Source organism: Macaca mulatta, chromosome 3, assembly GCF_049350105.2.
Source record: "Macaca mulatta isolate MMU2019108-1 chromosome 3, T2T-MMU8v2.0, whole genome shotgun sequence".
NCBI lineage: Eukaryota > Metazoa > Chordata > Mammalia > Primates > Cercopithecidae > Macaca > Macaca mulatta.
This window is the reverse complement of record NC_133408.1, coordinates 30,767,905-30,783,595: the sequence shown is the minus strand read 5'-3', so window position 1 is coordinate 30,783,595 and position 15,691 is coordinate 30,767,905.

Below are 15,691 nucleotides of genomic sequence, written 5' to 3'. Positions count from 1 at the left end.
TCAGCAACTATATGGCAATACATTGGAAAACCTAGAAGAAATGGATAAATTCCTACACACATATGACCTACCAAGATTGAACCATGAAGAAATCCCAAATCTTAACAGACCAAAAACAAGTAATAAGACAGAAGCCAGAGTAAAAATTCTCCCAGCATAAAAATCTCAGCACCCAGTGGCTTTGGTGTTGAATTTTACCAAACCATTTAAATAACTTATACCAATCTTACTCAAACTATTAAAAAAAAATAGAGGGAGGAATACTTCCAAACTCATACTACTAGGCCAGTGTTACCCTGATACCAAAACCAGACAAAGACATACCAGACAAACAAACAAAAACCTATAGGCCAATATCACTGATGCAAATTGATGCAAAAATCCTCAACAAGCAAACTAAATTCAACAATACATTGAAAATATCATTCATCTTTTAAGAAGACCAAGTAGGATTTATGCCAGGGATGCAAGGATGGTTCAACATGTATAAATCAATCAATGTGAGACATTATATCAAAAGAATAAAGGACAAAAATCATAGGATCATTCCAATTGATGCTGGAAAAGCATTTGATAAAATTCAACATACCTTCATAATAAAAATCCTAAAAAAACTGGGGGTAGAAGGAACACAATAAAAGCCATATATAACAGGCCCACAGATACAATAACACTGAATGAGAAAAACATGAAAGTGTTTTCTTTAAGATCTGGACCACAACAAGGTTGTCCACTTTCACCACTGTTACTCAACATAGTACTGGAAGTCCAAGCTAGAGCAATCAGACAGGAGAAAGAAAGAAAGGGCATGCAACTTGGAAAGGAATAAGTACAATCACCTTTGTCTGCAGATGATATAATTCAATAATTGGAAAGAACTGAAGACTGCACCAAAAAAAGATGAGCACTAAGAAATTCTGCAAAGTTGCAGGATACAAAATCAACATACAAAAATAGGTAGCACTTTTATATGTCAAAAGTAAACAATCTGAAAAATAAATCAAGAAAGTAATCCCATTAACAATAGCTACAAATAAAATTAAATATCTAGGAACTAAGTTAATCAAAGAAGTAAAAGGTCTCAACGATGAAAATGAAAATGCTGTTAAAAAAATTGAAGAGGACCTAAAATTGGAAAGATATTCTATGTGCATAGATTGGAAGAATAAATATTGTTAAATTGTCTATATCACCTAAAGCAATCTATAGGTTCAATACAATTCCCATCAAAATACCAGTGACATTCTTCACAGAAATAGAAGAAAAATCAAAAAAATTTATATGGAACCACAAAATACACAGAATAACCAAAATTATCCTGTACAAAAAGAACAAAACTGGATAAAGCATACTACCTGACTTCACATTATACTACAATATTACAGTAACCAAAGCAACATGGTACTGGCATAAAAACAAACACACAGACCAATGGAAACAGAATAGACAACAAAGAAACAAATTCATACATCTACAGTAAACTCATTTTTCACAAAGTTGCCAAGAATATACATCGGGGAAAAAAATAGCCACTTAGTAAATGGTGCTGGGAAAAATGAGTATCTATAAGGAGAAGAATCAAATTAGAACCCCATCTCTTGCCACATACAAAAATAGAATCAAAATGGATTATTAAAGACTTGCCAAAAACCTCAAACTATAAAACTACTAAAATAAAACTTTGGGGAAACTCTTCAGAACATTGCACTGAGCAAAAATTTCTTGAGTAGTACCCCACAAGCACAGGCCACCAAACCAAAAACGGGCAAATGGGATTACATCAAGCTAAAACACTTCCACAGCAAAGGAAACAATCAACATAGAGGAGTGTCAACCCACAAAACGGGAAAATATATTTGCAAACTATGCATCTGACAAAGGATTAATAACCAGAATATATAAGGAGCTCAAACAGCTCTATAGGAAAAAATCTAATAATCCGATCAAAATATGGGCAAAGGATTTGAATATACATTTCTCAAAAGAAGACACACGAATGGCAAACAGGTATATCAAAAGGTGCTCAACATCATTGGCCATCAGAGTAATACAAATCAAAACTACAATGTGATATTGTCTCATCCCAGTTAAAATGGCTTTTATCCAATAGTCAGGCAAGAACAAATTCTGGCAAGAATGTGGAGAAAAGGGAGCATTCATACACTGTTAGTGGGAATGTAAATTACTACAACCACTATAGAGAACCGTTTGGAGGTTACCCAAAAACCAAAAATACAATTATCATATGATCCAGCAGTCCCACTGTTAAGTATACCCAAAAGAAAAGAAATCAGCATATTAGAGGGATATCTGCATGCCTATGTTTATTGCAGCACTATTCACAATAACCAAGATTTGGTAGCAACCTAAGTGTCCATCAACAGATGCATGGATAAAGAAAATGTGGTCCATAGAAACAATTCAGTACTATTCAGCCATAAAAACGAATGACATCCAGACATCTGCAACAATATGGATGGAACTGGAGACCATTACATTAAGTGAAATAAGCCAGACACAGAAAGAGAAACTGTCCATGTTCGCATTTATTTGTGGGAGTTAAAAATTAAAATAATTGAACTCATGGAGACAGAGAGTAGAAGGATAGTTACCAGAGGCTGGGAAGGGTAGTGAAAAGGTGGGGGGTCATGGTAGATAGTCAACGGATACAAAAATATAGTTAGGATAAAAAAAGATCTAGTATTTAACAATAATTTATTATAAACTTAAAAATAATTAAAATAATGTAACTAGATTGCTTGTAACATAAAGAATAAATGCTTTAGGTGATAGATCCCCTATTTACCCTGATATGACTGTTATGCATTGTATGCTTATTTCAAAGTATCCCATGTACCCCAAAAATATATGCACCTACTATGGACCCACAAAAATTAAATAGAAATTTAAAAAATTAATTAATGAGTGAATTTTACGGCATATAAATTACACCTCAATAAAGCTGTTACAAAAATGGGAAAAAAAAGAATAAATTTGAATACGCAGAAATACCAAGAATGAGGAAGCACAGAGAAAAGACTACCATTTGCGAGCAAAAAGGCTGCCATCTGCAAGCCAAGGAAAGTTGCCCCAGAAGAAACTAAACCTGCCAACACCTTGATTTGGACATCTAGCCTCAAGAACTGTGGGAAAATAAATCTATCTTTTTTAAGCCATCCAGTCTGTGGTATTTCATTATGGTAGCCTCAGCAAACTAATATACCCATTTTTTCTGTTTTTGTTTTTTTCTTTTTTTTTTTACCCTTTTATTGTAATTCACAATGTGGATTTTTTTCTAATGTGCCTTTCAGTATTTTACTACCTGCCCCTGCTAGATTTCCTGTCTTTTACAATCAAGTCTAGCAAAGCTGACCTAGAGCAGGGTAAGTATCTCCATTCTGAAAGACTGAGCTTTCCTAGAACCCCACAATTCAGAATGCTTTCGTGCTAGTTAAAATTAAAGACGGCTGCTAAAACAAGAATTTGCAGGTAGCCATTTAGCAACGTTTAAAAGGTAGGTTAGAGTTCATTCAATTTTGTCTTTAGTGTGAGGCCCAAGTGTTTGGCACCTTCTTCATCAGCTTCCAAAGGAAAATGTTAGGTTTTGCTGGTTGCTTATTTATTTTGTTTTTATTTATTTATTTATTTATTTTTGAGACTGAGTCTTGCTCTATCGCCCAGGCTGGAATGCAGTGGTGTGATCTTGGCTGGCTGCAACCTCCACTTCCTGGGTTCAAGTGATTCTCATGCCTCAGCCTCTGAAAAGCTGGGATTACAGGTGTGTGCCACCATGCCCAACTAATTTTTCTATTTTTAGTAGAGACGGGGTTTCACCATGTTGGCCAGGATGGTCTCAAACTCCTGACCTCAGGTGATCCATCCGCCTCGGCCTCCCAAAGTGCTGGGATTACAGGCGTGAGCCACAGTACCCAACCTGGTTGCAGATTTATTGATGATCATTTTAGGTTTCACAAATACTACTCTTATCATTGCACAAGATTATGAACAGATTATCTTGTTTTCTCTAGTCAATTCTTGTGTTAAACGTTGGCTTGATATCTTTATCTCCATATAATCGTATTTTCCCCTCTTAATTATAGAGCAAATGAACAATGAGATGGTATGACTCAATTAGATTGCTGCATTACTGAGTGCAGAACAACTGTCCTGTTCTCCTACCACCTTAGTACCCACTCCACTCCAACATTCATTCACAGTGTATTTGTTCGTAGGTAAATACTGAGAAAGCTAGATTAATGAGAGCTCTTCCCTAGGTATTTTTTGCAAACTAGACTAAGAAAGAAAATATGTCTTGGTTGAAGGAGTTCAAGTTATGACCCTAACAACTATGTGCCGTGTGCCACCAATTTGGAATAATTACTTTTACAGTGAGAGGGAATAAAGTGGAGATGAGAAATAACGGCATCCAGCTCACAGGGTTGTAAGATTTACATGGGAGTATGTACGTAAAGTACTTACCACTATTCGATAGACGCTGGCAAAAACAATTAAAACTAAGAAGGGTCTCAGATTTTAGCCTGCTTGTAAGCCAGCAAGCAGCCTGCCACTGTTTCATGAATGCTGGCAGGAGACACAAGACGCTTCAGCTAGAAAAAAAGGGAGTTATTACTTGTGGCACAGTGGGCAGCAAGAGCTTCATGTTTACATTGGCCTCTAAGTCTCCTGGTCATGATAGAGGCAGGCACAGGTGGATGTAGTAAACACAATGAGTGTGTGTCACAGCTGAGGAATCCAATCTTAGGAATGTCCAGTTGTTTATAATGGGCTGCCTGAAAACCTGCTCAACCTTTGCCCTGGAGGAAGGCATTATCTTTATTATACTTGACAACAAACAAACCTGTCATCTGATCTAGGGGCAAGACCCTGTCTCTATCTTGCAAGGCTATTTCCTATACATACATCCTTGAAAAGACAGTCTGGACAAAACTGTGAATGCCTCTGGTTAAAAGAAGTGCAGGTATGAGAGACCCATGGAGAATTCTCTTTCAATAATAATTAATAGATATTCAGAATTGAGAGCACTCAGATATTTATTGAGCATCAGTAAATAAAGAAACATGGATTTAGAAGCTAAATTGTTGGTAACATTATGTAATCTTCAGTTTAATAGATGGGAACCCTTGTCCTGGGTAAGGAAATTAATTTAGTCTTAGCATAGAGAATATGAGTTTTCTATAGGACATACAATGAAAATATTCAATGAGAAACTGGAAATTGATTCAGATGATGGAAAAATATTGAAATCTGGTTATACCAACATTGCAATCATACTTACCAAAAGGTCAACTAGTACTTTCTTTTCCTCATTATAATGATTTTCAAGCTCAGGGGTCAACAAATCAGCCCATATGTCAAATTCTATTTACTACCTGTTTTTGTATAAAGTTGCATTGAAACACTCCATCCTGCATTTTTTTTTAAATCTTAGATTCAAGCGATACATGTGTAGGTTTGTTACATGGATATGCTGCATGATGCTGAGGTTTGGGCTTCAGTTGAACACATCACCCAATTAGTGAACACAGTACCCAATAGACAGTTTATCAACCGTTGTCCCCCTCCCTCCCTTTCCTCTTAGGCATCCCTAGTGTCTCTTGTTTCCATCCTTATGGGCACTTACGTAGATGCCATGTCTTTTCTATTGTGAATAGCACAACACACCCTTTCATTTATATATTGTCTGTGGCTGCATTCATACTACAATGGTAGAGTTTGATAGCAACAGAAATGACCCACCAAGCCAAAGATATTTACTATCTAATTCTTTACAGAAAAAGCTGGCTGCCTTCTGTTCTAAACTCTTATGTTTGTGGATCAGCTCATGGAATCAACTTAAGTGTCCGTAAAGGACGGATTGGATAAAGAAAATGTGGTACATATGCACCATGAAATACTACACAGACATAAAAAAAATCAGGTCCTTTTCAGCAACATGGATGCAGCTGGAGGTCATTCTCCTAAGTGAATCAACACAAAAACAGAAAATCAAACACTGCATCTTCTCATAAGTGGGAGCTAAACTGTGGGTACACAGGAACATAAAGATGAAAATCATAGACACTGGTGGCTCTAAAAGTAGGGAGGGAAAGAGGAGGACAAGGGTTGAAAAACTACCTATTGGGTATCTGTGTTCACTATTTGGGTGATGGGTTCACTAGAATCCCAAATGCCAGCATTATGCGATACACCCATGTAATAAACCTGCACATGTACCCCTGAATTTGTAATAAAAATGTGTACATCATCAGTCCTTCTCTCCAAACTTTTATATTATAAAACCATATCCACTTTTTCTCTGAGGCTAATTTGCATTTACCTAGTTGTATTTTCCCCAAGTAATTATGATCCAGAGAAAGAATGAGTTACATGCTATATTAGTGGTATTCATTGCAATGAAATGAAAAATAGAAATTCGCACGGGAAAATTCTGGAATGTTCTTTCAGAAGACGTGGTTTAAGGAGGGCCTTGAAGGACAATGAAAACACTGACAAGCAAAACTTCATCATTGGTGAGGAAATCACATGAGTAAAGGATAGGAGTTTGTGGCAAACAAGAATACATAGAAGATCAGGGAACCAACCAAGGTTAGGTCAAAGCAATAGGATACAAACACACTTTTTTTTTCATATTGTTTTGTGATTCAAATTCTTTAACTGCTTAAAAGTCTGGGACATGTGTGCATTATGCAGAATGAGAAGGAAAAGTTAGAGTCAGCAAAAAGAAGGCCAAGGTAACCTGCTGTGACAAGCAAAGCAAATGAGAAGCTTGTTTGACAAAAATAGATTCTACAATCCAGTGCCTTTTCCTGATGTTGACAGAGCAGAGAAGATGTGCATAATATGGAGCATTTATCAAGGTGATGTCAAAAGATGCTGCTTCCCGCCTGGGAACTTAGCTAGGATCATGACTTACAAAGGGCAAGGAAAGTCGTAAGTGCAGAGATCATTGCAAAAAAAAATCTGTCATAAGAAGTTTTTATATAGTCTAATTATATAAATTTGGAATACAAATTGAAAAGCTATCTTCAAAAGAGGTTGTTTTGAGGTTTTATATCATGTTTGTAAAAAGAATTTGAGGTAAAAAGTGTCTTCTATTTGCATCAGGCTATGACAAGTCATGATTTCATCAACTCCGTAGTTAGCCATAAAAATCCACTTGTATGGTTGTAAAGGGCATTGCAAATTATGTGTTAATATTTAATTCCCTTTTTAAATATTTGTGTGGTTATCTTATACTACTTCCATATGTGGTGGCTATGAATTTCAATCCATAAACCTGAGGGCTCAGGAAATAGCACTTTATTTGCTGTAACTGAGTTTTATTTCTGATCTGAAGCTGATTTTTCCTCAGTCACTTTTATATTTTCTTCCATCCCCAAGACCAATCCATGGTTCCAGTGTCTTCAGTTAATGTCGAGGTATTGTGGGAAGGGGCACTGTCTGGACATCAATCATTTTTCTTCACAGACAACTTCAGTTCTGTCAACTCCCTTTAGCTTCCATGCCTTGACTGAGGCCCAGTAACTTTTCTCTTTTTTTGAGATCCTGCAAGAAAAGATCCCCCGTGTTGCCCTGGCTGGAGTGCAGTGGTGTGAACACAGCTCACTGGAGCCTCAATCTCCTGGGCTCAATCTATTCTCCTGCCTCAGGCTCCTGAGTAGCTGGGACCACAGGTACATGCCACCATGCATGACTAATTTTTAAAATGTTTTGTAGAAACAGGGTCTCACTATATTCCCCTGGCTGGTCTCAAACTCCTGGGCTCAAGTGATACTCCCACCTCAGCCTGCCAAAGTACTGGGATTATAGGTGTGAGCCACCATACCAACCTCCAGGAACTTTTTTAAAGGCTCTCTTCAATTCTTCTTACTAGAATTATCACACAGCCAGTTCTCTTTACGATTTTTTTATTTTACTCCCTCCACAGAGGCACTTACTAGGAAAGAGAAGATCATCTCTACTCAGGATTTACCATCCTCTTTATCTCATTTTATCTCATTGCTAAGGTAATTTCTTTTATGATCTCTGTGTTAGTCAATTTGTGTTACTGTGAAGAAACACCCAAGACTGGGCAATTCATTAAAAAAAGAGGTTTGTTTCAGCTCACACTTCTGCAGACTGTTAGGAAGCATGGTGCTGGCATCTGTTTCTGGTGTGTCCTCAGGAAGCTTACAATCATGGTGGAAGGGGAAGCGGGAGCAGGCACATCACATGGCAAGAGAGAGAGCAGGTAAGTGCCAGGCTATTTTAAATGACTGACTCTCACGTGAATATGTGTGAACTGACAGTGAGAACTCACTCATTACCGGGAGAAGAGCCCCCAAGCCACTCATGAAGGCTCTGCCTTCATGATCCATACATCTCCACCAGGCCTCACCTCCAAACTGGGGATCACATTTCAACATGAGATTTGGAGAAGACACACATCAAAACCGTATTAGTCTGTAAGAAAATGCCCCTTCAAAATGCTCTAGCTAGCTCCTTCTCAATCCCTTTCCTGTGGAAACTCAACTCCTCAGTAGTATGAGTCAGTGACTTTGGAGCTAGGAAGGAACTTGGTCAGCAAAACCAGCGTGTTTCACAAGACTGACACCAACAAAGCTCTTCAAATTTTCAAATCAGTTGAAGACAAGAAGATTTAGCAAATAAGTAAGAGAATTCAGAATAATAGATATTGGGTGTCTACTATTGAATAAAGAAGGTACAAATACTTAAGGGAGAATGGCTAGAGTAAATTTGAGGTATCAGTGTGAACTTATCAATGAAATATAGATACATCGATATGTGTGTATGTGAGTTTGTGTATGCACCCACATAGTTTTCTAGCTGTCCTGTAAGGAGTCCTGAAAGTAACGGCACACTGGCAGTAATGAACACATACCGAGTCCCCAGATTTTGGGTTCTACATTCATTCTCCAGTAAAAGAAATCTGATTCTTTGAGAAATGGCTGTTTTCAGGGCATGAGTTAGAAAACAAATGAGATCAATCTAGAGCATTCTATCATGGCAGAATGTAAGAAAGCTTATTCAAAGATTAATGGGGACATTTTAAAAGAACAAAAAAAAAAAAAATTGAGTTGAAGGGAACCCACTGATTAAACCTGCAAAAATTTTAGCATCAAAATAATGATAATAACATACTGTGACCTCTTGAATAAAGTAGGAATAGAAAATAAGCTCCTGCCTTATAGTAGAATGCCAACTAACAAATGTAGAAGGGATGATGGAATTAGAAAATCACCACTTGGCAATAATTTTAGTAATCATTGATTCAGAAAAGAATTATCAATGGATGCTAAAATTAGTAGATGACTATTTGATAAGGAACAGGCTATTTACATAGTTTGAAAGTATGTTTCCAGGAATACTTTTATTTACTTGTTATTTAATAAGTTTGAGATACTTATTAATTAACATTAAAATGAAGAAAATCTAACAGATTATTTTTAAACAAATGGTAAATGATATCATCAATAGTCCAAATATTTATGCCTTCTATTAGGACGGAGTAAGAAGAACACTGTATTACTTTTGTGGTATTTCTGCCAAAAACATGCATAACTGAAAACGAATTATAAGAAAACACCACAGAAAATCTGTATCTTTTTAAAAAGTCAAGGCCATGATACATGAAGAAATATTTCAAAAGTCTGAAGAGGTATGGCCTTTAAATGCAATGTGTGCTCCTGAATTGGTTCATAGACCAAAAAGGAAATGAAGAAAAGGGAAACAATTTATTTTACTCTATAATAGGCATGATGAGGAAAACTGGAAAAATCTGAAGTTCTAGAAATTAGACAAAAGTATTGCATTAACGTTAATTTTCTTATTTTGTTGGGTGTATTAGGATTATAAAGAAGAATTCCTTTGCTTTTAGGAAACAGAAAATTTTGGAAATTTGGGCCACCATGTTTGCAACTTGTAAACAGCTCAAAACAGTAAAAGAGAAAGAAGAAAAATGTACAACGTTAAAAATTGTGGAATCTGGACAATGGTTGTAGAGTTCTTTGCACTGTTCTTGCAACTATTCTGAAAGTTCAAAATTAAAATGTAACCCAAAAATACTATCGATATATCTTAAAATTCAAACTCTCTTTTACTTCCTCACTGTAATTCTGTTAAGGCCATAAGGTTTGTAAAATAAATGCCAGAAAAGCTTGCAGACAACTTTTATTTTCTACTCTTCCACGTATCTCTTTTAAACATTTTTTTTTTCAAAATTTTATGAGTATATAGTAGGTATATATATTTATGGGATAAATTAGATGTTTTGATACAGGCATGCAATGTGAAATAAGCACATCATGGAGAATAGAGTATCCATCCCACATGCATTTCTTCTTTGAGTTACAAACAATGTAATTACATTCTTTAAGTTGTTAAAACATACACAGTTAAGTTATTATTGACTATAATCACCCTATTGTGCTATCAGATAGTAGGTCTTATTCATTCTTTCCATTTTTTTGTACCCATTTACCATGCCTTCCCGCAACCTCCAACTAGCCTTTTCCCCACCTCTGGTAACCACCCTTCTATTCTCTATGCCCATGAGTTCAATTAATTTGATTTTTAGATCCCACAAATTAGTGAGAATGTGTGATGTTTGTCTTTCTGTGTCTGGTTTATTTCACTTAACATAATAATCTCCAGTTCCATCTATGCTGTTGCAAATGACTGGATGTCATTTTTTATGGCAGAATACTACTCTATTGTTCATATTTACCACAATTGGACACTTCGGTTGCTCCCTAAACTTAGTTATTACAAACAGTGCTGCAATAAACACAGGTGTGAATTTATCTCTTCAATATACTTATTTCCTTTCTTTTGGGTATATACCCAGCAGTGGGATTGCTGGATCATATGGTAGTTATATTTTTAGTTTTTGAGGAACCTTCAAACTGTTCTCTACAGTGACTACACTAATTTACTTTCCCACCAACAGTGTGCAATGGCTCCCTTTTCTCCACATCCTCACCAGCATTTGTTATTTGCTATCTTTTGGATATTAGTATTTCTAAAATGCTTTTGATTTGCATTTCTCGGATGGTCAATGATATTAAGCACATTTTCTTATCTGTTTGCCATTCGTGTGTCTTCTTTTGAGAAATAGCTATTCAAACATTTTGCCCATTTTTTCTTATAGTTGTTTAAGCTCCTTATATATACTGGTTATTAATCCCTAATCAGATGAATAGTTTGCAAATACTTTTTCTCATCCTGTGAGTTGGCTCTTCCCTTTGTTGCTCATTTTTCTATGCAAAAGCTTTTTAGCTTGATGTGATCTTATTTGTTCATTGTTGCTTTAGTTGCCCGTGCTTGTAGGGTAATACTCAAGGAATTCTTGCTCAGACCAATATCCTGGAGATTTTCCCCAATGTTTCTTTTAGTAGTTTTATAGTTTGAGGTTTTAGATTTAAGTCTTTAATCGATTTTCATTTTATTTTTGTGGATGGACAGAGATAGAGGTCTAGTTTCATTCTTCTGCATATGGATATCCTGTTTACCCAACACTACCTTTGCCCATTTGTAGTGATGTTGTTGTTGTCGTTTTTTGCTTATTAAGTTTCCTAGAGATTCTTGATCTTGATATTAAACCTTTGTCTGATGCATAGTTTGTGAATATCTTCTTCAATTCTGTAGTTGTCTGTTTATTCTGTTGATACTTTTTTTGTTCGCTTGTTTTTTAACTGTGCAAATGCTGTTTAGTTTTATTAGGTTCCACTTGTCAATTTTTGTTATTGTTGCAGTGGCTTTTGGGCACTTAGCCAAAAATTATTTGCCAAGACTGATGTTGAGAAGAGTATCCCCTAGGTTGTGTCCCATTATTTTTATAGTTTGAGATATTCAATTCAAACTTTGATCTATTTTGCATTAATCTTTACAAATGATGAAAGGTAGGGGTCTAGCTTTGTTATTGGGCATATGGTTAGTCAGTTGTCCCAGAACCATTTACTGAATGGGAAGTCCTATCCCCATTGCTTGTTTTTGTCAGCCTTGTTGAATATCAGATGGCTGCAGGTGTCTGACTTTATTTCTGAGTTCTCTACTCTATTTCATGGGCCTATGTGTCTGGTTTTTGTACCATTACCACACTGTTTTGGTTACTGTAGACTAGTATAGTTTGAAGTCAAATAGTATGCTGCCTCTGGCTTTGTCCTTTTTCCTTAGCATTACTTTGGCTATTTAGACTCTGTGTTGCTTCCATATAAATTTTAGAATAGTTTTTTTCCTAATTCTGTGATGAATGACATTGGTCCTTTGATAGGAAGAGTGTTGAATCTGTAAATTTCCTGCGACAGAATGCTCATTTTTACAATACTGATTCTTCCAATCCATAAGCATGAAATGTTTTGCCATTTGTTTATTTCATTTTCTTTGTGACTGTTGTAAATGGGATTGTGTCCTTGATTTCATTCTTAGCCTGGATATTGTTGGTTAATAGAAATGCTACTGATATTTGTACATCGATTTTGCATCCTGAAAGTTTACTAAAATTGTTTATCACTTCTAAAAGTCTTTGAGTAGAGTTCTTTGGATAGTCTAGGTATATAATCATATAAGCAGTGAAGGGAGATAGTTTGACTTTCTCTTTTCCTATTGGATGCCTTTTAATTCTTTCTCTTGCCTGATTGCTCTGAGAAGGACTTCCAGTACTTAGTTGAATAGGAATGGTTGTTCCAGTTCTCAAGGGAAATGATTTGTGCTTTTACCCATTCAGTATAATGTTGGCTGTGTATTTGTCATAAATGGCTCTTATTATTTTGAGATATGTTCCTTTGATTCCTAGCCTATTGACAGATTTTATCATGTAGGAATGCTGGATTTTATCAAAAGCTTTTTTTTTTCCATCTATTGAAGAGGTCATAGAGTTTTTGCTTTTAATTCTGTTTATGTGGTGAATCACATTTATTGATATGTGTATGTTGAACCAGCCTCACATACTAGGAATAAAGCCTACTTAATCATGCTGTATTACATTTTGATATGCTGCTGGATTTAGTCTGCTAATATTTTGTTGATGATATTTGCATGTATGTTCATAAGAAATATTGGCCTAAAGTTTTCTACTTTTGTTGTGTCTCTGCCAGACTTTAATATCAGGCTGATTTTTAAAAATTAATTTTGTAAAATGCCATGGCAATTATTTAGCGCTACAACTGCCTGAGGCACCAATACTAGTTGGTCAAACAAAAAGCTGACCAAGAAGAAAACAAACAAACAAAATCAGGTAATTATGCAATTAAAAGTACTATAAGCCATCTGGGTTTGAAGGAACAAGTAAAACTATGTATACTAACAAATGACTTCATTTTTTTTTTTTGTGAGACAGAGTCTCGCTGTGTCCGCCAGGCTGGAGTGCAGTGATCTCGGCTCACTGCAAGCTCCGCCTCCCGGGTTCCCGCCATTCTCCTGCCTCAGCCTCCCGAGTAGCTGGGACTACAGGCACCGCCACCTCGCCCGGCTGACTTTTTGTACTTTTAGTAGAGACGGGGTTTCACCGTGTTAGCCAGAATGGTCTCGAACTCCCGACCTCGTGATCCGCCCACCTCGGCCTCCCAAAGTGTTGGGATTACAGGTGTGACTTAATCTTAAATGAAGAAAGTTCTAAGGGTTCCACACACGCCTGAAAAGCTATTCGAACTAATCAGTGACTTTAGCTAAATTGCAGGACCAATATACCAACTGTATTTATCTAATAGCAGTGAAGACTCCACATATAAAATTTAAAGAAAAATTTCATTCACAATTGCCTCAGGAAAGAACAAAACACTTAAAAATAACTTTAACAAACATGTTAAGACTTGTACATTGGAAACAACAAACATTGTTGAAATGAAGTAAAGAAGACATAAGTAAATGAAAAGACATTATGTTCATAAATTGAAAGACTTGATGTGGTTAAGATAGCAACATTCCTCAAATTTATCCACAGATTCCACACAATACCTATCCAAATCTTAACTATTTTTCTTTTTGCAGAAATTGACAGGATACTCCTCAAATTTATGTGGCAATGCAAAGGACCTAGAATGGGGAAAGCAATCTTGAAAAAGAATAAAGTTGGCACACTCATTCTTCCTAATTTGAAATTCTCTACAAAGTTACAGTAAGCAAGACAGTGTGGTTCTGGCAAAAGGTTGTAAATAAATAATGGAGGCTTTTCGTTGTTGTTGTTTTTTGTTTTGTTTTGTTGAGACGGAGTCTTTTTCTGTCACCCAGGCTGGAGTGCAGTGGCATGATCTCAGCTCACTGCAACCTCTGCCTTTGGGGTCCAAACGATTCTTCTGCCTCAGCCTCCTGAGTAGCTGGGACTACAGGTGCGTGCCACCATGCCCAGATAATTTTTGTATTTTTAGTAGAGAGAGGGTTTCACCATATTTGCCAGACTGGTCTCGAACTTGTGACCTTGTGATCCACCCACCTTGGCCTCCCAAAGTGCTGGAATCACAGGCATGAGCCACCAGGCCCGGCCGTTAATGGAGTATTGAAGAGTGCAATACTCCACTTTCCCCAGTGCATGTTCTTGGCACTTGTGTCAAAAGACAGCTAGATTAAAATGCATACATTTATTTCTAAATTCTATATTCTGTTCCTGTTTTGCAGCCTAATCTGTGGTTTACCCTGGAGAATGTTTTATGCATTGATGAAAAGAATGTCTATAGAGCAACTGTTCAATAAAATGTTCTGTAAAAGTCTATTAGGTCTGTTTGTTCTACCATGCAGTTTAAATCCAATGCTTCTTTGTTGATTTACTGTGTGGATGATCTGTCCAATGCTTAGAGTAGGGTGTTGAAGTTTTCAACTAATTTGGCATTGGAGTCTCTCTCTCCCTTTAGATTTAATAATATTTGCTTTATATATCTGGGTGCAGTAGTATAGGGAGCATAAATATTTACAATTGTTATATCCTTTTGTGGAATTGATCCCTTTATATTTATATAATGACTACTTTGTTTATGGTTTTTTTTTTTTTTTTTTTTTTTTTAATTTATTTATTATTATTATACTTTAAGTTGTAAGGTACATATGCATAACGTGCAGGTTTGTTACATATGTATACTTGTGCCTTGTTGCTGTGCTGCACCCATCAACTCGTCATTTACATCAGGTATAACTCCCAATGCAATCCCTCCCCCCTCCCCCCTCCCCCTTCCCCCCTCCCCCCTCCCCATGATAGGCCCCGGTGTGTGATGTTCCCCTTCCTGAGTCCGAGTGATCTCATTGTTCAGTTCCCACCTATGAGTGAGAACATGCGGTGTTTGGTTTTCTGTTCTTGTGATAGTTTGCTAAGAATGATGGTTTCCAGCTGCATCCATGTCCCTACAAAGGACACAAACTCATCCTTTTTGATGGCTGCATAGTATTCCATGGTGTATATGTGCCACATTTTCTTAATCCAATCTGTCACTGATGGACATTTGGGTTGATTCCAAGTCTTTGCTATTGTGAATAGTGCCGCAATAAACATACGTGTGCATGTGTCTTTATAGCAGCATAATTTATAATCCTTTGGGTATATACCCAGTAATGGGATGGCTGGGTCATATGGTACATCTAGTTCTAGATCCTTGAGGAATCGCCATACTGTTTTCCATAATGGTTGAACTAGTTTACAATCCCACCAACAGTGTAAAAGTGTTCCTATTTCTCCACATCCTCTCCA